This window comes from Homarus americanus, unplaced genomic scaffold (assembly GCF_018991925.1).
Source record: "Homarus americanus isolate GMGI-L3 unplaced genomic scaffold, GMGI_Hamer_2.0 scaffold4060, whole genome shotgun sequence".
Lineage (NCBI taxonomy): Eukaryota > Metazoa > Arthropoda > Malacostraca > Decapoda > Nephropidae > Homarus > Homarus americanus.
Genome location: NW_024746161.1, coordinates 11,375,431 through 11,400,440, shown reverse-complemented (window position 1 = coordinate 11,400,440; position 25,010 = coordinate 11,375,431). Strand labels below are relative to the sequence as shown.

Below are 25,010 nucleotides of genomic sequence, written 5' to 3'. Positions count from 1 at the left end.
CACACACTAATCCCGGGCATTAGGAACTTTGAGTACAGAGACAGGTTAAATCATCTTAATTTGCACTCCCTCGAGAGACGTAGAGTGAGGGGCGATATAATCGAGGTGTATAACTGGAAGTCAGGGCAAAAATAGGTTACATTACAAAGGTACTCAAACTATCCAACCAGGAGCGAACTCGTAACAATGGTTATAAATTAGACAAGTTTAGATATAGGTGCGAAATAGGTAAACATTAGTTTGAAAATAGAGTAGTGGACAAGTGGAACAAGTTACCAAACATCATCATTAACTCGAATACGCTGGACAAGCGCAGGCCAACCGGCCTATTGCATACTCCTTATTTTCTTATGTTCTTATAAAGGAATAAATAATGTACAGTACTTACATTGTTGTTCAAGAAGGTATGTGGACAGCACTTCCCGTAACCCGAAACTGCGTGTCTGAACAAATGGAAAATCCAACTGCACTGATTTTTTTTGTGCGAGACCGTTATGACCTCTGCAGTATTTTGTTAATCAGCCGACGTCCGCTCACTCACACTGACTTTAAGGTACTGACCTCTGACCGCTTTACCCTACCCTTAATAAAGCTTGACCTCATCGCCTTAGAGTCAGGTAAATACCCCCAGGATGAAGCCTGTTTTTATATCTATAATCATCAGCTTTATGCTTTGTGTTATGTCTCCAATAACACGTATTAATCACTATGGAAGCGCTGACGTAAATTATTTTAAACTTGCGGAACTAAATTTCTCTACTTAGCTGCCTTGTCAAAAGAAGCTGTTAATCTTGGGGTCCGGACAAAACTCCCTCAATTAAAGTGCAAAGTATTACTGTTTATCTAAGTACACTTAATCGTGATGACATAAGATAAATACATAAGATCAGCATTGTTAAGTTGTTCTTGTGTGCTACGAAGGAGTTATAAAAAATATATATATAGGTATATATATATATACCTAGGTATATATATATATATAGGTATATATAGGTATAGGTATATATATATATATATATATATATATATATATATATATATATATATCCACGTTTTCATTGTGGATATGAAATATATATATATATATATATATATATATATATATATATATATATATATATATATATATATATATATATATATATATATATATATATATGTCCAAGGTTAAAAATGCTTTGAAAACCTTTGATCTAGATGTATGATAGTTATTTAGTGGGTTCCTTATTTTTGACCTGACTAGTCACGTCACCCCCCTTCTCATAAGCTCCTCTACGTGTGTGTTGGTGTGGGAATTAGTGGATGACATCATTATGACCTGACCTCATGTTTTTAAGGTCACCCTGTATATTTAAGCCTCTCTCTGTCCATGTAAGCTAAGGTGCTCCGTTGTTTCCCTTTTCCCGTGTGATATATATATATATAATAATCTTTATCTATGTTTATTCACTGAGGAATCGAACAAGTCTACCTCATACCTACTGTAAAATGCTTCCCTATTGAAGTTTCGATATAATTAATGTAAACTTTTGCATGTCAAATGATAAAGACAAAAATAATAATTAAAACCTGTCATACACTCGTTAATCTTATGGATATTAAAAACTTTCGCTCACCATTGTTCTCTGTACACCAAATTGATTGTTTACATAAGAAAATAAGGAGTCTGCAATAGGCCGGTTGGCCTGTGCATGGCAGCTCCTGTCAAGAGTTACTACCACTCTCTATCATCCATGAATCTATCTAGCCTCCTTTTGAAACTTTCCAGAGTTCCCGCACTTACTACAAAGTTGCTAAGCTTGTTCCACTCGTCCACCACCCTATTTGTGAACCAGTTTCTTCCTATCTCCCTCCTAAACCTAAACTTATCCAACTATGTCTGTGAACATAACCAGGAAAAATTACAGCTTCCGTTACCTTATAATCTGAAGTCTTCCAGTGATTTGTTGGGACTGCCCTATTTAAATGATCTGGACAGGCTGACCTATGACGCCAACAACATTTTTTGTGTCAACCTCTATGACCGAAGCAGGTTGACCCCGACGTCATTATCTGTCACATCTCAAAGGGAGGGGGATTGGTAATGACCTGAGTTGACCTCCTGTCAGGTCTCAGGGTATGTCGGTCTGGCATGACCTTCTCGAACTCATTGTTGACAAGCAAGAAGATTGGCCTCAGATGGAGTGTCTAGTCTTCAAGTTAAGATTAGACACAAGCTTATTTTACCTGATGATGAAACGCTCTAACACTCTGGGATGGGATAGGTTAGGTTAGCAGTAGTGTGTTTAACCATCAAGTGATATAAGATACGGTGCCTAATGCTCACGTAGTTTCTCAGTTCATGTTTATACACAGAGAAGGAAATCTTTCGCTGGTAGAATTGGTTTGTCTTTTAATATATGTATTTTTGTAATAAATTGTCCATCATTGATCTGGCTCTGGCATGCTCCTTGCGGGTGTGGCAACATAGTTCGTGACTTGCTGAACCGCTCACAATGTTGCGCCAGAGCAGAAACAATTGGCAAAGAGCTGTAAAGGACTTGACCCGGATTTTCAAAAGTTCACTCGTCAAATTTTCTACTAATTGGAGACGTGATAACGCATTTAATTGATTCAAGTAAGCTAAGTTGAAAACTGTGGTATCAAAGGCGTAATTAAGCTGTTCTTTGTGCCTTGTTTAAGAGGAAGAAGATCGGAACTGGCTCTCGAATGTATAAGAACATAAGATCACGACTGTATGGTTTTATCTAAATACAGTAACTGAATATCGGAAGGAATGATAAATTAATGATATCATTACGTTAGTTATACATGTGGTAGGCAATAGATTCAGCAACACCAAAACAGTTTACAAGTTTATGTTGTTATTATAAATTTGGAGTCACAGAAATGAAATATTCAATGGCTCTTGTTGCTAAGGTTAACGATGAGCCACTTTCTAGTGTTACATTACACGCAACAAGTGACCAAACACCTTGAGAACGAAGGGGAAAGGGTGCTTCAGTGTACGGGGCTAAGACGTTGCCAGGGACTCTTGATCCATTAAGCAAGCCACTACCGCTTCCTTATTTATAATCGCAATATAATAGTCAGTTGCACTTAGAAATTTGACAGTTAGTGGCATAAAAACCCCATTGGTTAAATAAAAGCAGGTAATAAAGACTCGTTAAAGATGTGCCTCAGATATCGCCAGGTAAACAATCAACCAAGACTCGTGACAAACAAAAGAACTAACCACCTTGAGCTTCGTGTACCATCTGGAGAACATAAGAAAATAAGGAGTTTGCAATAGGGGGAGAGGGAGGAGGGGTGTGGTGTAAAAAAAAACCCGCCACACCCCTCACTGATCCAAAATATTCTCTATTTTCAAGAGAGAGTTTAGTTGAGGTGAAGGTTCTACCAAATTTCAAAATATCCAAATAAAGTTCCTATTTATTATCACTTGATTGGAAAGTATCACGTGCTTTATTTTGCTTTAAACATTAGATCATTGATTCATACAGAAAACCAGTGTGATACAGTATTCACGTTTTAATTTAAGCTCAGCGCCGCCAAGTACAACCGTTAAAGACACTACGTCTAAGAGGGGTTTTCTTGGGGTTTGTTAATGGCCCTCGTTGATTACACAAAATTGTGTTATATAAAAATCCCCCTCCCCCTCCTTCACCAGGTTGCGTTAGGGGGGAAATTCTTTAGGTCAAGGTGAGGTAAGGATTACCTTTACTTAATGAGAGGTTAGGTTAGTCCCTACATACGTACATAACTGTACATAGATAGTGTTTTATTTTGCCTTCTGCTACATGTTTGTGTCATGAATTACTTAATACATTCATTAGTTGACTTACATAATAAGTGTAATTACCAGAAATATACTAAGCGTAGCTGATGTCTCTACAGTCTACACACACAATAACTAAGGACCTCACTTCACCTCACCTGCCTCACTCCAGCAGTCAACCTTACCGCTCTCCCTCCAGGCCCGCTACCACACCCACTGACCTTGAGCCTCTTATTTATGACACAGGGAAGTCAGCTGACACCTGCGATGTTTGGTTGGGTGAGACTGAATAACACCCTTATCGCATCCTACCCTTGGCACAGAACCCAGGACGCAATAGTGAGAGACTGTCCGAGTGTCCCACCAACATCCCAATTATACACGTACAAAAACGTTAGCTCAGACTATTTCCAGCAAAGTTAACTGTAGTATTTTTAATTAAGTACTTCTGGGGCGCTTACAAAGCTCATCAATGTTTAATCACGTTTGGGATTGTGTTTAATCACCAGTAAATGAAAATGACGTTGTTCGGTATGTGGATTACAATTTACAAGCGCGAGTGTGTCCGGTTGTAATGTCACGGACATCACAACAACCTTGATTGGGAACAGGACTTCTGTGGGATCCTGTTTGTAAATAGAACATAAGAAAATAAGGAGTCTGCAATAGGCCGGTTGGCCAGTGCATGGCAGCTAGTTAGGCCGCACCTCGATTATGCGGTTCAGTTCTGGTGCCCCTATTATAGAATGGATATAAATTCACTAGAGTCGGTGCAGCGAAGAATGACAAAAATGATTCCGGGACTTAGAAACCTTCCATATCAGGATAGGTTAAAGAAACTTAACTTGCGTTCCCTAGAAAGACGAAGAGTGCGGGGAGATATGATAGAAGTATTTAAGTGGGTGAAAGGAATCAATAAAGGGGATATAGATAAAGTTCTTATAATATCCGAGCAGGATAGGACTCGGAGCAACGGATTCAAGTTGGATAAGTTTAGGTTTAGGAGGGAGATAGGAAGAAACTGGTTCACAAATAGGGTGGTGGACGAGTGGAACAAGCTTAGCAACTTTGTAGTAAGTGCGGGAACTCTGGAAATTTTCAAAAGGAGGCTAGATAGATTCATGGATGATAGAGAGTGGTAGTAACTCTCGACAGGACCTGCCATGCACAGGCCAACCGGCCTATTGCAGACTCCTTATTTTCTTATGTTTGAGAGTTACTACCACTCTCTATCATCCATGAATCTATCCAGCCTCCCTTTGAAACTTTCCAGAGTTCCAGCACTTACTACAATGTTGCTAAGCTTGTTCCACTCGTCCACCACCCTATTTGTGAACCAGTTTCTTCCTATCTCCCTCCTAAACCTAAACTTATCCAACTTGAATCCGTTGCTCCGAGTCCTATCCTGCTCGGATATTATAAGAACTTCCCCTTTATTGATTCCTTTCACCCACTTGAATACTTCTATCATATCTCCCCGCACTCTTCGTCTTTCTAGGGAATGCAAATTTAGTTTCTTTAACCTATCCTGATATGGAAGGTTTCTAAGTCCCGGAATCATTTTCGTCATTCTTCGCTGCACCGACTCTAGTGAATTGATATCCATTCTATAATAAGGGCACCAGAACTGAACCGCATAATCGAGGTGCGGCCTGACTAGCGCAAGATATAGTTGCAATAAGACCTCTGCACTCTTATTACTTACACTTCTAGATATAAAACCCAATACTCTGTTTGCCTTATTTCGAACATTAACGCACTGTTTTCTAGGCCGTAGGTCCGTGCTTACAAGTACCCCTAGATCTCTTTCACAAGTCGACTTTTCTCGGTTGATGTTGTTAAGGCTGTATACATTGATAGTATTTGTTCTTCCAATATTAAGTTACTGCACTTACTGGTGTTGAATTTCATTTGCCATTTTTCAGACCACCCCTGCAGTTTATTTAGATCCTCCTGTAATGCATTTGCATCCTGCCCTGAATTAATCTGCCACCCTATTTTGGTGTCATCCGCAAACTTGCTTATGTCACTGCTGATCCCAGTATCTAGATCGTTTATGTAGATTATGAACAAGAGTGGGCCTAGTACTGACCCCTAGGGAACCCCACTGGTTACACGACCCCACTCAGATTTAACACCATCTACGCTGACCCTCTGCGTTCTATCGGCGAGCCATGATTTTATCCTATTTAAAACTTTCCCTTCGATACCACTGAGCCTTAATTTTTCTCAGAAGTCTCTGATGCGGTACTCTGTCAAATGCTTTGCTAAAGTCTAAGTAAATAACATCGTAATTTTCGTCATTATCTACTACCTCGAAGACTTTCCTAAAAAATGTCAGCAGATTTGTTCGACAAGATTTTCCCTTTGTAAACCCATGTTGAGAGTTTTAGATTAATTTGCTTTTCTCTAAATGCGATCGGATGTTATCTGCTATAATTGATTCAAGAAATTTCCCCACTATTGACGTCAAACTGATCGGCCGGTAATAAGTACAGTAAAGCAAAACCCACTTGGTGAGTTCAGTCCTCCGCTAACAGGATCGATTCTGACTTGTTTGTGTCTTGGGTCTCATCAGAATTTATCATCATTTTTGCTTTCTTGAGGGACCTTACTGGAAATGACAAACTTGGACCTTCAAACCTTGATAAATTATTTTAAATTTTACTTGAATACATTTGGTTTTAATCGTCAGGTACACAGCTGTCTCAACAAATTAAACTCATCAAGAAGAGTGGTTGTATTTTCTTTTCTTACATGACTTGTATTTAAACACGCACACGTGAAATAATAAGCACGTGACTAAAGCAATAAACAGTCCTGTAAAAATAAAAATTATGAACCCGAGATATGTTTCAAATGTGTTACTCGCTCTCTCACACACGTAAACATACCCGTTCTTATATAGACCTCAACCAACCCACACACAACAGGAACACACTTACACAGCCAGGCACTCAAAATTAAATTAAACATGTACATTTGTAAACACACGTATAAATGAAATTTAAAATAGTCAAACACACAAACAGATAGCATGGAAGGACACATTAGCAGTCACTCACTAATGCACATAACAAAACAAGTGAAGAGGCTTAACATGCTACTACAGTATATATCTGACTAAGGAGATCTGGTGAACAAACAACCTTCTCCCCACCCTGCTAAGATTAGACAAATTTAGGTTTAGGAGGGAGATAGGAAGGAACTGGTTCACAAATAGGGTGGTGGACGAGTGGAACAAGCTTAGCAACTTTGTAGTAAGTGCGGGAACTCTGGAAAGTTTCAAAAGGAGGCTACATAGATTCATGGATGATAGAGAGTGGTAGTAACTTTCGACAGGAGCTGCCATGCACAGGCCAACCGGCCTATTGCAGACTCCTTATTTTCTTTTGTTCTTATATGACCTTAGGGAGACACACTGGAGCATACGTTTGAATCAAGGTCATGGTCAATTATGAAGACCCCCATAGGGACAATAACATCCTGAAAAAGAGGGGACTTGGTCGCCTCTCCCCCCCCACACAGAGAGGTGAAATGACATATCACATGTCCCAAAACACTAAATGCCATATGAAGACACACGGTGCATTTACCATGAAAGAAAATGAAGTATTCAGAAAATCTGAAGCATAACAAGACTAATACCGGGCATTAGGAACCTTGAGTACAGAGACAGGTTAAGGCATCTTAATTTGCACTCCCTCGAGAGACGTAGAGCGAGGGGCGACCTGATAGAGGTGTACAAGTGGAAGTCAGGGCTAAACAAATGGGAGATTACAAAGGTACTCAAACTATCCAACCAGGAGCGAACTCGTAACAATGGTTTTAAATTAGACAAATTTAGATTTAGGCGCGAAATTGGTAAACACTGGTTTGGAAACAGAGTAGTGGATGAATGGAAAAAGTTACCAAATATCATCATTAACTCGAATACGCTGGATAGCTTCAAACATAGGTTGGATGCTTATATGAGCAATAAGGGTTGGGTGTAAATGGGACTGCCCAGTATGGGCCAATAGGCCCACTGCAGTTTCCTCCATTCTTATGTTCCTATGTTCAATAAAGAACAAACAGATGGACGTAGATCTTGATCAAAGATGACACTCTACTTAAAAGCCCAGAACTAGTATAGTAGATATAATGATGTCAATATATAGGAGAAGGAAATAAGTACCCACAACAAGTGTTGGGGTGAGGATGTGGGCAGCAGCACTTCCTGGTAGATACCTGTTAATGTGGGTCAAGTTTAGCGGACGACCTGCACCACACCTTCCCACTCTCACTTATGAACCCTCTGCTTTTAGTGGATTTATAGGGTCACCTGAAGATTATCCCTAGCTTATTTCACCTTAAAGATTATCTAACCTAACTTAACCCCCAGATAGTGTTAGGGTGGTTAATCTTAAGGTGAAATTGGCTGGAGGAGGGGAGCGAATCTTAATCTAAAAATATTAAGGGTGAGGTCCACTGGTTCATAAGGGGATTAGTAGCTTGATTCCTTATTAAATATAAGAACATAAGAAAATAAGGAGTCTGCAATAGGCCGGTTGGCCTGTGCATGGCAGCTCCTGTCGAGAGTTACTACCACTCTCTATCATCCATGAATCTATCTAGCCTCCTTTTGAAACTTTCCAGAGTTCCCGCACTTACTACAAAGTTGCTAAGCTTGTTCCACTCGTCCACCACCCTATTTGTGAACCAGTTTCTTCCTATCTCCCTCCTAAACCTAAACTTATCCAACTTGAATCCGTTGCTCCGAGTCCTATCCTGCTCGGATATTATAAGAACTTTATCTATATCCCCTTTATTGATTCCTTTCACCCACTTGAATACTTCTATCATATCTCTTCGTCTTTCTAGGAAATGCAAGTTACACACGCGCTGTATAGTAACGACAATGGTATGGGTGCAGCAGGAAGTCTGAGCAGTTGAGCAAGGTTCCTGTATCTTTTGAAACCTAGAAAACAATGTATTAGCGTTCGCAACAAGGCAAACAGGATTCTTGGGTTCATATCTAGGTCTGTGAGTAACAGAACTGCTGACGTTATCTTGAAACTTTACCTAGCATTAGTGAGGCCACACATGGATTATGCGGTTCAGTTCTGGTGTCCTTATTATAGAATGGACATAGATTCTTTGGAGAGAGTACAAAGAAAAATGACAAAAATGGTCCATAATATTAGAAACCTTCCATATGAAGAAAGACTGAAAAGCTTAGGCTTACATTCATTAGAGAGGCGTAGAGTTAGGGGATATATGATAGAGGTGTACAAGTGGGTAAGTGGGATTAACAAGGGTAAAATGGAAGATGTTCTGAAGCTCAGTAATAACGAAATAACTAGAACAAATGGCTCTAAATTAGATAAATTCCGATTCAGAAAGGATATAGGCAAGCACTGGTTTGGTAATAGAGTTGTGGATATGTGGAATAGGCTACCGAGTGCTATAGTAGGATCGGGGACGCTAGGGAGCTTCAAGACGAAGTTGGATAGGCACATGGAAGTGCTGGGATGGGTGTGAAAGGGATCTGCCCTGTATGGGCCAGTCGGCCTCCTGCAGTATCCCACTTTCTTATGTTCTTATGTTTTTATATATTGTGGACATGTGAGTGTGTGTGTGTGTGTGTGTGTGTGTGTGTGTGTGTGTGTGTGTGTGTGTGTGTGTACGTCAGAATATCAATGAACAACCATCGATAAATATCAACATCATCATTCCATTTTACTCTTAATAACTTGGTAATGGTGTATCATGTATAAAGAGACAGTTTTTATCTCAACAACCAGTAGTAACCCATGCAGTACACCATCCCAGGCCACAACAGCCACTACCATCCAACACATCCGCCGGTAGCTTACAGTGGGATCTAGCAACACACACACTGGTATAGGCTACGTGTGACTCAGACCTTGCCGGGAGACAAGAGGGGTGGGTCGGCGGGTGTAAAGAGAGAGAGGTGGACTGTGTTGATGTTTGGTAACACACACACAGGTGAAACCGTGTTGACTCTCTCCTACTCTGTGATGGCGGAGTCCTATATGTTGCCAAACGCACGCACGCACGCACACACACACACACACCAAGGCACCTTCCAAGTGGGTACCAGAAACCTCAAGGTAATGCAGATAGTTATTACTGCACACGCCAACATCATAATATTGCATAATTTCCTCGGGGCAAATCTTCAGCCCGGTACACAAACACCAACATCTCACGAGTCATCTGCAATCACTATCGCTTGTATTCTGCAGTTTGCACCACCAGATGAGTGTTTGCCGAGTCCAGGTGCATATTACAGGCCGACATGGGGAGATTCGAGGCTTTATAACAAACAGGCAAAAGAAACCGACCGCCCGTATTGTTCTATGGATGTGTTGTAATTAATTGGTGGTTGTAGAATGCAGCAAAAATATTTATGAAGACAAAGTAAAAGAAAGAGCACATGTTCGGCAGGTCTTAGTTGTCTCCTACATTCCTTCCCCACAACGAATATCTTATGTCAATACAACTGTTCCTACTGTTAGCTCCCCAAACTCATCCCCGTGTCAACAAACAGTCTTACATTCTTCCTATCTTCTTAAGGTGTGCAGTTCTGACGGATTACTGCACTGCGATTTATCCTGTTTCTTTGCACTTCATAGTAATTACCAAATATATCTAAAATATTCGCACTTGTCACTTTTTCAACCCAATAATTAAAATCACCTCGCTTACAAACACTGTTTTCATGGTCTTCCCCCAGACTCCTTCGCGTCAAGGGCAATATTTGGGAACACAGTCGAGAGACAGCTCTATCAAGACCAACCTAAATGCCATTTCATAAGTACCACAATCTTTATACTGAACCCCAAGTCGTTACACACGGCAGCAGCGTGGCCGGCACTGTCTTCGGTTGTCTTCACCTCCTCAAGAGTAAAATAAGGTATGCATTCACTGGCAGGTAGACTAGGATGCTCAGGGTATACGATTTAGCGACGTAAACATAAGAAAATAGGAGTCGGTTGGCCTGTGCATGGCCAACTACCCCTCTCTATCATCCATGAATCTATCTAGCCTCCTTCTAAGACTTTCCAGCGTTCCAGCACTTACTGCAAAGCTGCTAAGCTTGTTCCACTCGTCTACCACCCTATTTGTGAACCAGTTCCTTCCCATCTCCCTCCTAAACCTAAACTTATCCAACTTAAATCCGTTGCTACGAATCCTATCCTGCTCGGATATTATAAGAACTTTATCTATATCTCCTTTATTGATTCCTTAATGTGAGGACGCGAACACTTTATCCAATTGGCCACTGTAACTCTAAAAAAATCTTGCGAATTTTTTTTGAAAATCGAAACTGAAAACTAAACACAGTTAAAGGCGTCAAAAAGCAACGTACGATGAATTAAACTGAAAAGCTGCCTGGTAGTATACATACTTCACACCGAATCACAGTTCTTTGTGTTAAAAATAATTACTGAGAACTGTGGTATGTACGGAAGTCCAAGTGGCATTGCACTTTGTTTACTGCTCGTGTGAAGGAAATGACAAATGTTCTATAAGAGCCTTTTCCACTTAACAAATATGACGGACTCCGACAATCTGTGATATTTAATGCCACAGTGAAAACCTTTGAGTCACTCTTTTATGTTTACTGGCGCTTCTAATTTATTTGGATTTCCTATACAGTATATCATGTTCATTCCGACTGGTCCTACTTTACGTGACGTTCACTTTGTCTCGTGTTGTTTTATGAAGTCTCACTGAAGGAAGGTAATGATGGCCTTGGAGAGAATACAGTCTCCCACAACATCCGACCATCTCATCGCTGACCTTACGGGCGCTTCTCCCTTACCATAAGTTATATTTCGGGAACAAAGGTTTTGGTAAACAATTTATGCAGTGTTGCATTACACCTGAGATAAAACATTCGAAAATGTAATACAATCTTAAAACAAAACAAGAGGATAAACACAAACCCAATTTAACACATTTCAAGGGGATACAAAAATAAACCTAACCTAACACGTGTCAAAGGGATACAGACATAAACCTAACATAAGAAAATAAGGAGTCTGCAATAGGCCGGTTGGCATGTGCATGGCAGTTCTTGTAGGGAGTTACAACCACCCTCTACCGCCCACGAATCTATCTAGCCTCCTTTTAAAACTTTCCAGCGTCTCAGCACTTACTACAAAGATGCTAAGCTTGTTTTACTCATCTACCACCCTATTTGTGAGTCACTTTCTTTCTATCTCCCTCCTAAACCTAAACTTATCCAACTTAAATCCGTTGCTACGAGTCCTATCCTGCTCGGATATTATACGAGCTTTATCTACAGGTATATCTCCTTTATTGATTCATTTCACCCACTTAATACGTCTATCATATGCAAACTTGCTTATGTCACTGCTGATCCCAGTATCTAGATCCTTTATGTAGATTATGAACAAGAGTGGGCCTAGTACTGACCCCTGGGGAACCCCACTGGTTACACGACCCCACTCAGATTTAACACCATCTACGCTGACCCTCTGTGTTCTATCGGCGAGCCATGATTTTATCCTATTTAAAACTTTCCCTTCGATACCACTGAGCCTTAATTTTTCTCAGAAGTCTCTGATGCGGAACTCTGTCAAATGGTTTGCTAAAGTCTAAGTAAATAACATCGCAGCTTTTGTAATTATCTACTACCTCATAGACTTTTCTAAACAAAACGTCAGCAGGTTTGTTAGACAAGATTTTCTATATGTAAATCCACGTTGAGAGTCGTAGATTAATTTTGTTTTATAAATGCGATCGGATGCTATTTGCTGACGTCAAACTAATCGGCCGGTAATTTGACGCTGATGCTCTGTCTCCCTTTTGGAATATGGGTACTACATTTGCCTGTCTCCACAAGTCTGACACACATTAATATGAACAACACACAAACAACCCAACACACCCAAGGGTTCTTCACTACCCCCCCCCATCCCACAACGTGATTCATCATCCTTCCAGATTCATGTTTATTTGACCTTAGGCGGTGACGTCAGAACGCCTCTAACTGAATATTAACTTCCACAGCCCTCCCTCGTCACAGCATTGGTTACAGCGACGAGGAAGATGTGGTGTGGGATTTAATAAAGTTTGTTGCTGCCAATTCTCGGTTTTAAAGAGAGATTACGGCAGAATTAATGGAAATATATGCCACACGCAGAGTTAAAGCAGCCAATTTGTTATTAATTTTAATGTCGTATTAACCTCCTCAGAAAAAAACCGAGGTCACAAAATAACTTTTCAGGAATACAGATGTCATTAAATATCGACCAATTAGAAACACTATCCCGAAATTTATTTGAATAAGACATTGAGGAAACTATTTTCATGGTGGAAGAGCGTGTGACAAGAGAGGTCAAGCTGCCATTGCATTTTTGTGGTTTACCTACCGGATAAAACATCTTTGAAATATTGCACAACACCCGTAAAATTTACTGTAAAGCATTGTTTGCATTTCACATCGGAAATGTATTCATGCCTGTATATAACAATGCGTTACGCCTATTTTTTTATTTTTCTGTAGAATAATTAATGTCTAAGTATGTCGGGGAGCATTTGAAGCTTAATTTTACTTTTGTATCAAATGCAACCCCACAAAATTTTTCATGTCACACTTTAGTTGAGATCGTACGTGGTCAGTGCTCGTGTCCGGAAACAACCAAGTATAATGTACAGCCACAATGGTGGCGCGTTTTGTCCCTTTAAAACACGCACGCACACAGACTGGTGCAACTGAATTCGTGAAATTAGTTTCAGTTTAAAACTTTTTGTCTTCGTGAAAATATAAATATTAATAGTTTGTGACGCATGTACCCCAGAGCGTGTCAGTGTAAATTACCGTCACATTTTTTACACGTATATAATCAACATGAGCAATCAACGTGGCTATCGCTTCGCACCACCAGTGGCAGTTCAGCAGTGGTGATTACGTGAGAAACTAAAAACAAAATAGTGCGTATGTTACGAACCCCTCCACCCCGCACTACGAACCACGCCATCTATTGTCCTGATCTACCTACCCAGCACCACGAGCAACGCCATCTAGGGACGAGACACGTGTATGACTCGTCTTAGTTACCACTCCGAGGTTTCCCTTCTCCATATCCTGGGTTGCGTCACCTCCTCAAAGTCTTCTTTGTCAGCTCCAATTCGAGGAGAGGCACTTGGCTCTGGGAAGTGACCACAGGATCATCTATCCTCTAAACCTACGTGCAGTGACTACCTACCGTCTTCTACAATACTCAGCCTTACTCGTCAGCCATCTCAGCTCCTCACTTAAGTACATGTATCTTGTATTACCTCCCCCACGTCCACTTGCTTCAAAATTGTTTATGTTGTATTAATATGTATATACTGTTAATGTTTAGGTTAAGTTTGGTTAAGGGTAATTTATAAGCTGAATATTTTGTTAAGGGATTTATGGTACTCTATTATATACAACGAAAACTCGCATCCTTTGTCTACCCTTTTATAGTCCGATTGTCTTTGTTTTTTTTTTTTTATTGTTGTTACCTGTTGGGATCTGCAGACGTATAACTATATTCTAAACCTCCAACTCGTAACAAATGGCGACCGTGACAGGACACGACCTTAAGTACCATATTCCTTCCCTCCCTTGTTACTCAGTGTTAATTATTCCTCCCAGTCACTTCTGTTCACAATTGCTTTACGGTGGTTTAAAGTTCCCGTCATATGTGTGTGCATATATTGGTATTATCGTATAGTAAGAGTGACAGACGTAGGATATTAGGTTCCAAGTGTCATAAGGCTTACCTGTTATTACACGTGGCAGTTGTGTAGTAAGTCTTATCGAGTGTTGGGAAGAATCCGGATCTGTTTAATGCCGTACCCTCACTCCAGAGTAGGTTGTTCCATAGTCACTAGTTTACGGTGAAGTGATATCTTGGGACGCCACGCTCTACCAGGACCCCATAATTATAAAGCCTCAATTATTGTTCTTCTCATTATCTCATTCAGGGTCAATCATACCATTTATCAGGGTTGTTAATCCGGATCTTTATATTAATGCCGTAATACGCCCTACCTCTTTCAAGTATATCAGGTTTGTTAATCCGGATCTTTATATTTATGCCGTAATACGCCCTACCTCTTTCAAGTCTCTTATCCTTATCTAAGGATCTTCTCAGAAGGAACAATAATCATAAGTGTAATTTCCCAGGTATAACTTAGTTTCGACTTTTCTGGTTATCCACCGTCGTGATATTTCTAGGGTTATCCACTTATCTCATCTTTTGGACCATTAGTTAATTTATCCTATTTTTCTAACAATGGCCAATTAGGTGTTTGATCTCCAGGATTTTATTGAAAAATCCTTCCGTAGCTAAATTACGTGTTAATATCCTGAAGAAAGAATGGAAAGAAATAGCCAACTATTATAATATCCCATTTTCACAGCAGCACCGATTCGTATGAAAATGTTAAAAAATCATGGATTGAAGTGCTGGTTCAACATGAAGTTTTAAAAGAATCCGCTGTTGACAGATTAACGCCTATGTCCAAGAAACTTCAACCACTATCCACCACCCCTCCTCACTCAGAAGTTGCTTCAGGTCTGGCTAGCCCTCAAGAAAAAACACAACGAATAGACGCCTTGGAACTAGAACGAGCTAGGTTCGAGTTCCAAATCAAAATGAAAGAACTCGAGTTGGAACAGGCCAAGTTGGAGCAGCAGGCCAAGTTGGAGCCTGAAGAAAGGTCGGAACAGGCCAAGTTGCAGCATGAAGAAAAGTTGGAACAGGCCAAGTTGGAACAGGCCAAGTTGGAGCACAAGTTGGAGCATGAGGGAAGGTCCGAACAGGCCAAGTTGGAGCATGAGGAAATGATGGAACGGGCCAAGTTGGAGCAGGAGGTTAGACTGAAAGAACTACAGGTAAGAGAGATAGAAGTCACCTTAACATCGGAGTTTAGATCAAAGGAAGTGGCATTAAGAGAGAAACTAGCTGCTTTTAACCCTGCTACTGCTTCTTCCCTTGTTCCCGGGTTTGATGAATCCGATATGGACGGGGTCATTTAGACTTTTGAGAAAACAGCTGGAAGAATGAGTGGCCAAAGGAGTCATAAGTGGGTGTCAGTGTTAGTTCCAAATTATATGTGTATAAGGCTCGTAGAGTTTATAACTGCTTAGACCAGAGACTGATGACTATGATAACGTAAAAAAGAATATCCTCACCTCTTATGCTATCACGCCAGATGGATACCGGCAGAAGTTTCGTAACCAACTAAACCATTTTCCCACACCTTTGTTGAGTTTGCTCAAGAAAGCTTAGGTTTTTTAAGGCGGTTAGAGGTTACAGAGACCTCCAGCATTTGTAGATTTGTTAAATTTGTAGTCCTGGAGGAGTGGAAGAGCAAGATACTATTTCACATCTTGAAGCATGTGGAGGAGCGTGGAGAGGTTAATTTAGGCGTGCTGCTGAGCTGGCTGATGCGTACGCTTTGTAGGAGTCACTGGGCAGTAGGAGAACGGATTTCTGGACATGTTAGGTCCTCCTCTGATGATAACCTTGGGAACGTGAGTGGTAGGTCGAAAGGTCCCACACCTACTCCCCCCGATGCAACTAAGCTTACTTGTTCTTACTGTAAAAACCCAGGCCATACGATCCAGAATTGTAAACACCCAAAGTGTCGAATTGCTAAAAGTAGTTCCCTGGATCCCAAATCCAAACCAATAGCAAACACCAATGTGGAAAGGCCCCATCAGGATCTCTTCTCTTCATTCACCTATGAGGGAAAAATTTCAATCATAGAGGGGTCTCGTTCTTTCCCTATTCGTATACTACGTGATACGGGCGCAGCACACTCTATCCTCCTGTTTAACGTCATTCCTGGATATATCTACCAGTATTTACTAATGAGAGTGTTCTAAATTCTCGATCTCTCATCCCATTCTTCCTATCCTTCTTAGCCAAAGTGCACCTCCCAATGTCCCTTGATTACTGGGGAAGTGCAAATAGCCATAAGGAAAGACCCAATGCCTGTGTGCGGCATTCATTTATTATTGGGTAATGACTTGGTAGGAGATCTAGTGGTTCCTAACATAAAGACAGTCGACTCTCCCTTACCTGTCAACTCCACCACTGACCTTAAAGAAACTATTCCTCATCTTTTCCCATCATGTGCTGTCACCCGGTCACAGAGTGTGCGGAATGGGCCCTCTTCATCTAAAACCACCTCTAATATCTTCATACCCACAGAAGATCTGTACAATAAGACTATTAGTAAGGATGAGCTCGTTAAAGCCCAACAATCTGATCCATCTTTGACTAAACTTCATCATGCAGCAGTTGAGGGTAAAGATTTTAACACCCTTCCGTGTTTTTATTATCATGAAGGGGTTTTGATGAGGGCTTATAGGCCCCCTGAGCTTGCCCATCTAGACACGTGGTCTGAAATACATCAAGTGGTAATTCCCACCTCAGTCAGACCAGCATTAATTGCCCTTGCCCATGATGGTATTTCAGGACATTTGGGAATCCTGAAAACATATAAAAGCTCCTCCAACACTATTATTGGCCTGGACTTAGGAAGGATGTGTCAAAGTACCTAAAATCTTGTCATATTTGTCAAATGGTAGGAAAACCAAATGAAAGTATACCAGCAGCTCCCATTAAGCCCATCCCAGTATTTTCTACACCATTTGAAAAGATTGTTGTGGATTGTGTGGGCCATTACCAAAGACTAAGAAGGAAATCAATTCCTGCTCACAGTTATGGATACCAGTACACGTTATCCTGAGGCTTTTCCCCTTAAAAGCATCACTTCAAAAAATGTAATCAAACATCTTTTGCACCTTTTCACTTCAGTGGGCATTCCTAAAGAGATCTAATCCGATCAGGGCACCAATTTTACGAGCAATCTTTTCAAACAGGTGATGAAAGACCTCAGTGTGGACCATTGTACATCTTCGGCTTACCACCCACAATCCCAAGGTTGCTTGGAACGGTTCCATCAAACTTTCAAATCAATGCTAAAAAAATACTGTATAGAACACCAAAAGGAATGGGATGAAAGCATAGACTTGTTACTTTTTGCCATCAGGGAATGTCCCCAGGAGTCATTGGGTTTCTCCCCGTTCGAATTACTATATGGGAGACAAATTAGGGGACCCCTTAAAATAGTAAAGGAGCAGTGGTTTGACACTCCATCTATTAAGCCCGCAACAGTTTCCCAATACATTGACACTTTACGGGACAAATTAACTGAAGTCCGAACCATTGCTCAGTCAAACTTAAAAAACCAAGAAAAAAATGGTGAAGTCCCAACCCAAATTAGCGGGGTTAAAAGATCATTTTCCAGGTGACAAAGTGTTACTCTTTTCTACCCATTCCAGGCTCTCCCTTAAAAGCAAGTTTACTGGTCCCTATAGTTGCTAGGCAAATCATTCCTCCCTCAACTATAGAATAGTCCATACTCCTGATCGCAGAAAAGATTCGGCCAACTTGTCTGGCTACATTAATCTCATGAAACTTTACCATTCCAGGCAGTCAGAGGAAGACATCCCAGAGGTATTATAAGTCAACCTTGTATTACTGGTTTTATTGTATGGAGCCGGAGACAGATGACATGGACCTATTGGAGAATTTAGACTTCCCTCTACCTAAAGAAAACCCTACTAACAGTCACATACTCAACAACTTGGATGAGTATTTTTCTGTTCTGAATCCATCTCAAGCAAAAGATCTCACTAAGTTATTATCAACATTTCCTAAAGTTACATCAGACCTCCCAGGGTTTTGCAATATACTTAAACATGATATTAAGCTAATCTCGGATGATGTACAACCCATTAGGCAATCAGCCTATCGACTAAATCCACAAAAAAAAGAGATTTATGAAAAAGGAGGTAGATTTTTTGTTAAAACATAACTTAGCTGAGCCTAGTACCTCCCCCTGGGCTTCACCTTGCCTCTTCATTCCAAAACCCGATGGCACCTTTCGTTTCTGTACCGATTATCGTAAAGTGAACCAGGTCACTGTCTCAGACTCCTACCCTTTACCTTTGATTGAAGATATAATAGACAGCATAGGCTGTGCCAAATTTATCAGTACGGTGGACTTATTGAAAGGATATTATCAAGTGGGACTCACGGATAGGGCCAAAATAATCTCGGCATTTATAACTCCATTTGGTCTTTTTTCAATATTTGGTTATGGCGTTTGGCTTTTCTAATGCTCCGGCCATATCTCCAGAGGGCCATCAACTTCCTAATTCAGACCTAGGTGGACGTCTGCCTACTTCCGGGATGACCTGGTGGTGGTGTCGGACAGCTGGGACGAACATCTGGTGCGTTTTGAGATACTGTTTGCACGACTGCAAGAGACTGGATTCACCATAAACCTGGCTAAATCTGCTTTTGGCCGGGCCTCAGTGACTTACCTGGGACACATCGTTGGGCATGGTATGGTGAGACCCAAGGACGCAAACGTTAGAGCCATCTTGTCCTTTCCCACTCCAAGGACGAGGAAGGAACTCATGCGCTTCCTGGGGATGTGCGGCTACTACCGTCGGTTCTGCAGCAACTTCTCCAGCGTGGCTGGACCCCTCACAGACCTTACCAGTTCTGCGGTCCCTTACATCTGGAACCAGAGGTGCGACCAGTCTTTCCACCGCCTCAAAGCCTTCCTTGCCTCCAAGCCTGTAGTCCACCCCCCTGACTACACCTCGCCCTTCCATCTGCAAATCGACGCTAGTGGTGTCGGAGTGGGGGCTGTGCTCCTACAACCCGACCCAACCACTGATGTTCTTCACCCTGTGGCATATTACTCCGCCAAGTTGAAAAAACATCAGACCAACTACTCGACCATAGAGAAGGAGGCCTTGGCTCTGGTGTTGGCAATAAAGAAGTTTGAATGTTACCTCCAGTCTTGCCCACAAACAACCCTAGTCTTCACCGACCATAACCCACTGACGTTCATCCAAACCAACAAGACCTCCAACCAGCGAATCCTCCGTTGGGCTCTCCTCACCCAGCCCTATAATCTACAAGTCCGGCACATAAAGGGGGTCGATAACCTGATTGCAGACTCCTTATCCCGAGCTCCAGTGGAAATGCAGCAGCTACTCTCCAGACGCACCAGTTGATCACCTCCTTCGCGCCAGCGCTACGGAGGTCTTTGGAGGGGGGGTGTTACGAACCCCTCCACCCCGCACTACGAACCACGCCATCTATTGTCCTGATCTACCTACCCACCACCACGAGCAACGCCATCTAGGGACGAGACACGAGTATGACTCGTCTTAGTTACCACTCCGAGGTTTCCCTTCTCCCTATCCTGGTTGTTGCGTCACCTCCTCGGTCTTCTTTGTCAGCTCCAATTCGAGGAGAGAGCACTTGGCTCTGGGAAGTGACCATAGGATCATCTATCCTCTAAACCTACGTGCAGTGACTACCTACCGTCTTCTACAATACTCAGCCTTACTCGTCAGCCATCTCAGCTCCTCACTTAAGTACATGTATCTTGTATTACCTCCCCCACGTCCACTTGCTTCAAAATTGTTTATGTTGTATTAATATGTATATACTGTTAATGTTTAGGTTAAGTTTGGTTAAGGGTAATTTATAAGCTGAATATTTTGTTAAGGGATTTATGGTACTCTATTATATACAACGAAAACTCGCATCCTTTGTCTACCCTTTTATAGTCCGATTGTCTTTGTTTTTTTTTTATTGTTGTTACCTGTTGGGATCTGGGTAGACGTATAACTATATTCTAAATCCCCAACTCGTAACAGCGTATAAGAAGCCAGCATCCATGAACACTTGTTTTACTGCATATCACAACAGCTCTAGTGTCATAGCGTGTCAACACATACAGTACTACATCGTATAAACACATACTACACACACCACTTATCTTGAGCCCTTCGTCTCCAAGTGCCGCAAGAAACTCAAGGTTAATCCGTTTGTCTTTCACGGGTCCTGCCTGGCTTGTTGTTTATCGGAGCGAAATCTAGTGTACCTTTTTTGAGCGAAGAAGCTGAAGTCTGGACACAATAGCGTCCAACATCAACCTAGAGAAGTCGACTTGTGAGAGAGACTCAGGGGTACTCGCAAGCCCGGACCTTCGGCCTAGAAAAAAGTGCGTTAATTTTCAAAATTAGGCAAACAGAGTATTAGGATTTATATCTAGACGTGTAAGTTATAAGAGTGCGGAGGTCATATTGCAATTATATCTTGGGCTAGTCAATTCACTGGAGTCGGTGCAGTGAAGAATGTCGAAAATGATTCCGGGACTTAGAAACCTCCCCTATTAAGGTAGATTAAAAAACTAAACTTGCATTCCCCAGAAAGACGAAAAGTGCGGGGAGATATGATAGAAGTGCTTAAATGGGTGAAAGGAATCAATAAAGGAGATATAGATAAAGTTCTTATAATATCCGAGCAGGATAGGACTCGTAGCAACGGATTTAAGCTAGATAAGTTTAGATTTAGGAGGGAGATAGGAAGAAACTGGTTCACAAATAGGGTGGTAGATGAGTGGAACAAGCTTAGCAACATTGTAGTATGTGGAAATTTTTAAAAGGAGGCTAGATAGATTCATGGACGACAGAGAGTGATTGTAACACTTGACAGGAGCTGCCATGCACAGGCCAATTGCAGACTCCTTATTTTCTTATGTTCTTATCAAACTGCCTAACTTTCTCATTGATTTCTTTTTCAATAACGTAACGAGAAAATGACGAGTTTCTCTTCCGTTTTAGTGCGTCACCGGATTAATGGTAACAGTAAACATGTTTAATTTATGAAAAAATATATGTGGTTAGAGTTCATCTTTACATTGCTCTTCAGAGAAAACAAATAGGAATTCAGCTCCATAAAAGAACATACTATAATTGTAGAGTCATTGTTGTCACAACCCACAAACAAAGGGGGAAATTCAACCCCTTGATCACATCAAACCTTGTCCCCACCGGGATTCTTCAACACAGCTGGTTAATTATACCGGTAAATCCAAGAATTTTTTCCACGCAACTCAGCATCCATGTATCGATGCCATTATTATATTGTACAGGCAAACTTTGATTCCAGCAAGAAATTTGTATACTCTGTCTACTCTGAAAATGTCACGGAAAGTTATTACCTGCTGAAGATTATCACGTGATCCCTTAAACCTACTGTAACCTAACACAACCGCTAAACATGGTAGCCATCTCTCTTTCTTTTATTATCGCCACCCGCTTCTTTTCCAGGTGTGTGTGTGTGTGTGTGTGTGTGTGTGGAAAAGGGAGGAGAGGGGTTGGGATAATGAGATGTTTCCTGGTAATTATAATCTCTTCCAGACTAACCCTGAACTTTCTCCCATGTATACGTGCACCTCTGTTCCCACACCCAGACACGTCAGCGTTACTCTATCTAAGGTAAACATGAAGGAACAGACGTAACACGACAGTAACAGGAAATAGCTACAGGAAAAAAAAGTCACAATTTATTTATGAATTAAGGTTAGGTTTTGAATGTTCTCTAACAAGACCAGACCTGACCTGACCTAACCCTCATCTGTCTCTAGTTAAACACAACATGAAGCGAACCAACAAAAACAACATAACGATACTTGAAATAAGCTCATGGTATAACTAAGCCCACGAGTGTTTTAATATGTATGATAAACATTAAAACAGTGCACGATGTACATAAGTGTACAAATAAGTTGAAAAATCGTATACATACACTATATACTTAAATCCGTGCACAATGTAAATGATGGTTGCCCCTCGTGTAACGAGGATGGCCGGCCCTAGGGCCACCTATAGGCGTGAATTTGCTTAAGGTGTAGAAGCTGTCGCCAACACAACAACCACACCCTAAGTTAACGAGCTGCATGACCGAATGTTAAGGAATAGTCCGAGAAGACGGACAACTCGCCAACTGCACTGGCTAACCATTATCCCGGAATGCGATCCACAAATCGGTTAACATCTAGGCCCCCAATTACTGCTGGGTAGACAGAGGCAAATGGCGTAAAGAAACTTGCCCATAGTTTCACCCCAATGTAGATATAACAATGCACAACATACCGCCGGTGCACAATGTAAATAAAATGGTGCACATAGTAGATAAAATGGTGCACAGTCATTAAACTGGTGCACGACGTTATGGAAACTGTGCACAATATAGGTAAAACAATACACAATGTAGTGTTAACGGAGCACGGTGTATTTCAGGGCACTTATTAATTAATAATACAACTACTTTAACAATTCATTATAACAATAATACAGAATATACAAGATACCTCTTCAATATATCAGGAAAGATGTATCAAGTAGCGGAAATGCTGAGTAAATACCTGGTGAGGGTATTCATTTAACGAGTGGGCGAACATTTGGGCAGTAATGAGAACACACGAGTCGGTGAACAATTGCACACCATTCAGTTACTGCATAAGAGATAATATTAAGCTTAACTCACATGAAACGTCGTAACTACAGGTGTGCTTCCAGGTATGGTGTCACCACATCGCTTCCAGCACTGCGAGAAGCTTTTCACTTCATCCACACTGAACAACAAGCTCTCCAAATCCACAAGACTGTAATGTTAATGTCGTGTTGTGAAGTGGACACGGGATAAACACGGCGAATTATAATCCTAAGTAGGTGTGTGTGTGTCTGTTCAAAACAAAACACAGTCTATGAGGCAGGAGTGTTGTAGAGCTCTCCACGCTAACCACCTTTACCTGGACGCGGCAGGTAATAACTGGCGTGGAGAGTGAGCGGCGACTCGGTGGAGGTGGAACAGTGACGAGGGTCCTTATTTCCCCCCTCCCTTTAGCTCAAACCCTGTCGACCCTGAGCGTGTTGTATATTGGGAACTTACCACTATTGTAGGGCAGCCCCGATGTTGCAACTGACCACCGGTATGCGTTGTGGTTACTAGTTTTATTGTTTACAAGTTAAAATACTGTAGGCATTTATAGTTTGTTTTAGAAGAAAGTAAATCAACACTCTCCGTAGATTTTCCCACTTCGACCACTCAAGTAGGACAAGGGTTCACCTGGAGCGTGACGAAGACGACTTTTACAAAATTCAAAATCACCAAGACACTTGAAATACACTTGTGAGGAAGTACTTTTCCTGATTCGCTGGAGAAGGGGAAGGAGAGGATCATTTTGAATGAATTTACACGTATCTGTTCTTACTCATCTTTTCCTTAATGTAATCATACAATTATCATCAAGAACGACAGATGGTCATAGCAACATACATGGCGAGGTAGCCGATACTATCTGTACTCAAAGCTGAACTTAACATACACGTTTGGCCTGAACAAAAATAGTGGCATGGATAGTTGATGCTTTGGAAACCTCTCTCTCATAAATATACAGTACAGAAATGTTGATACAGTACTCTCCACGTCAGTACACAGGATATAAGCACACGAATATCATGCACTGGTGACATGTTAAAGGTTTGTGGATGTTTTGGACCCAACGTTTTAATCTGCTAATTAGCCGATGACTAAAACTCACCAGATAACAAAACTAAATAACCTTGACAATTTACATAATTTAGGTGACCTACGTTAGTTAAGTAAATAAAAAATCTCAGGTAACCAGCATAATTCAGGTGAACTTCGCAGATTCAGGTGAATTTCAGGCTCAAAAGCAAGCTACGCCACAATGAAGCAAGGTGAATGGGGAATTTGAGCCTTATAAAAAAAAATAACTGATCAGGTTATAAGCGACCAGCTCGACCACTCACACTCCGCCCTCCACCCTTGTGTAAGCCATTAGGTAGCAGCTGTGTGTCTATGTGTAACAGCTGTGTGTCTATGTGTAACAGCTGTGTGTCTATGTGTAACAGCTGTGTGTCTATGTGTAACAGCTGTGTGTTTCTCTTGTGCAGTAAATGTTAGAGTGTCTGTGGCAACTGGGTGATTGACTCGTTAAGGGTATAATGTTATTACTGTGTTTCAGCCACTAAGCGCTTAACTAGGTTAGTATTTACACTAGTCCATCAAATATAAAAACAAATATAATATACAACTCTATTTGAGTGGAATGTGTAGGAGCTGTGTGAGTGTTTACGTAGGAGCTGTGTGAGTGTCTGTAGGAGCTGTGTGAGTGTCTGTAGGAGCTGTGTGAGTGTCTGTAGGAGCTGTGTGAGTGTTTACGTAGGAGCTGTGTGAGTGTCTGTAGGAGCTGTGTGAGTGTCTGTAGGAGCTATGTGAGTGTCTGTAGGAGCTATGTGAGT

The 25,010-nt window shown here is 41.2% G+C and overlaps 1 protein-coding gene across 1 annotated transcript in view; it reads right to left on the bottom strand.

The window, feature by feature from the left end:
• Positions 1–23,521, bottom strand: part of LOC121878922 (sodium-coupled monocarboxylate transporter 1-like) — a 53,793-nt gene extending 30,272 nt beyond the window's left edge. Inside the window, exon 1 of the mRNA XM_042385352.1 lies at positions 23,230–23,521. The gene's annotated coding sequence lies outside the window, so the exon portion shown is untranslated. The remainder of the gene's footprint in view (positions 1–23,229) is intronic.
• Between the last annotated feature and the right edge of the window lie 1,489 nt (positions 23,522–25,010).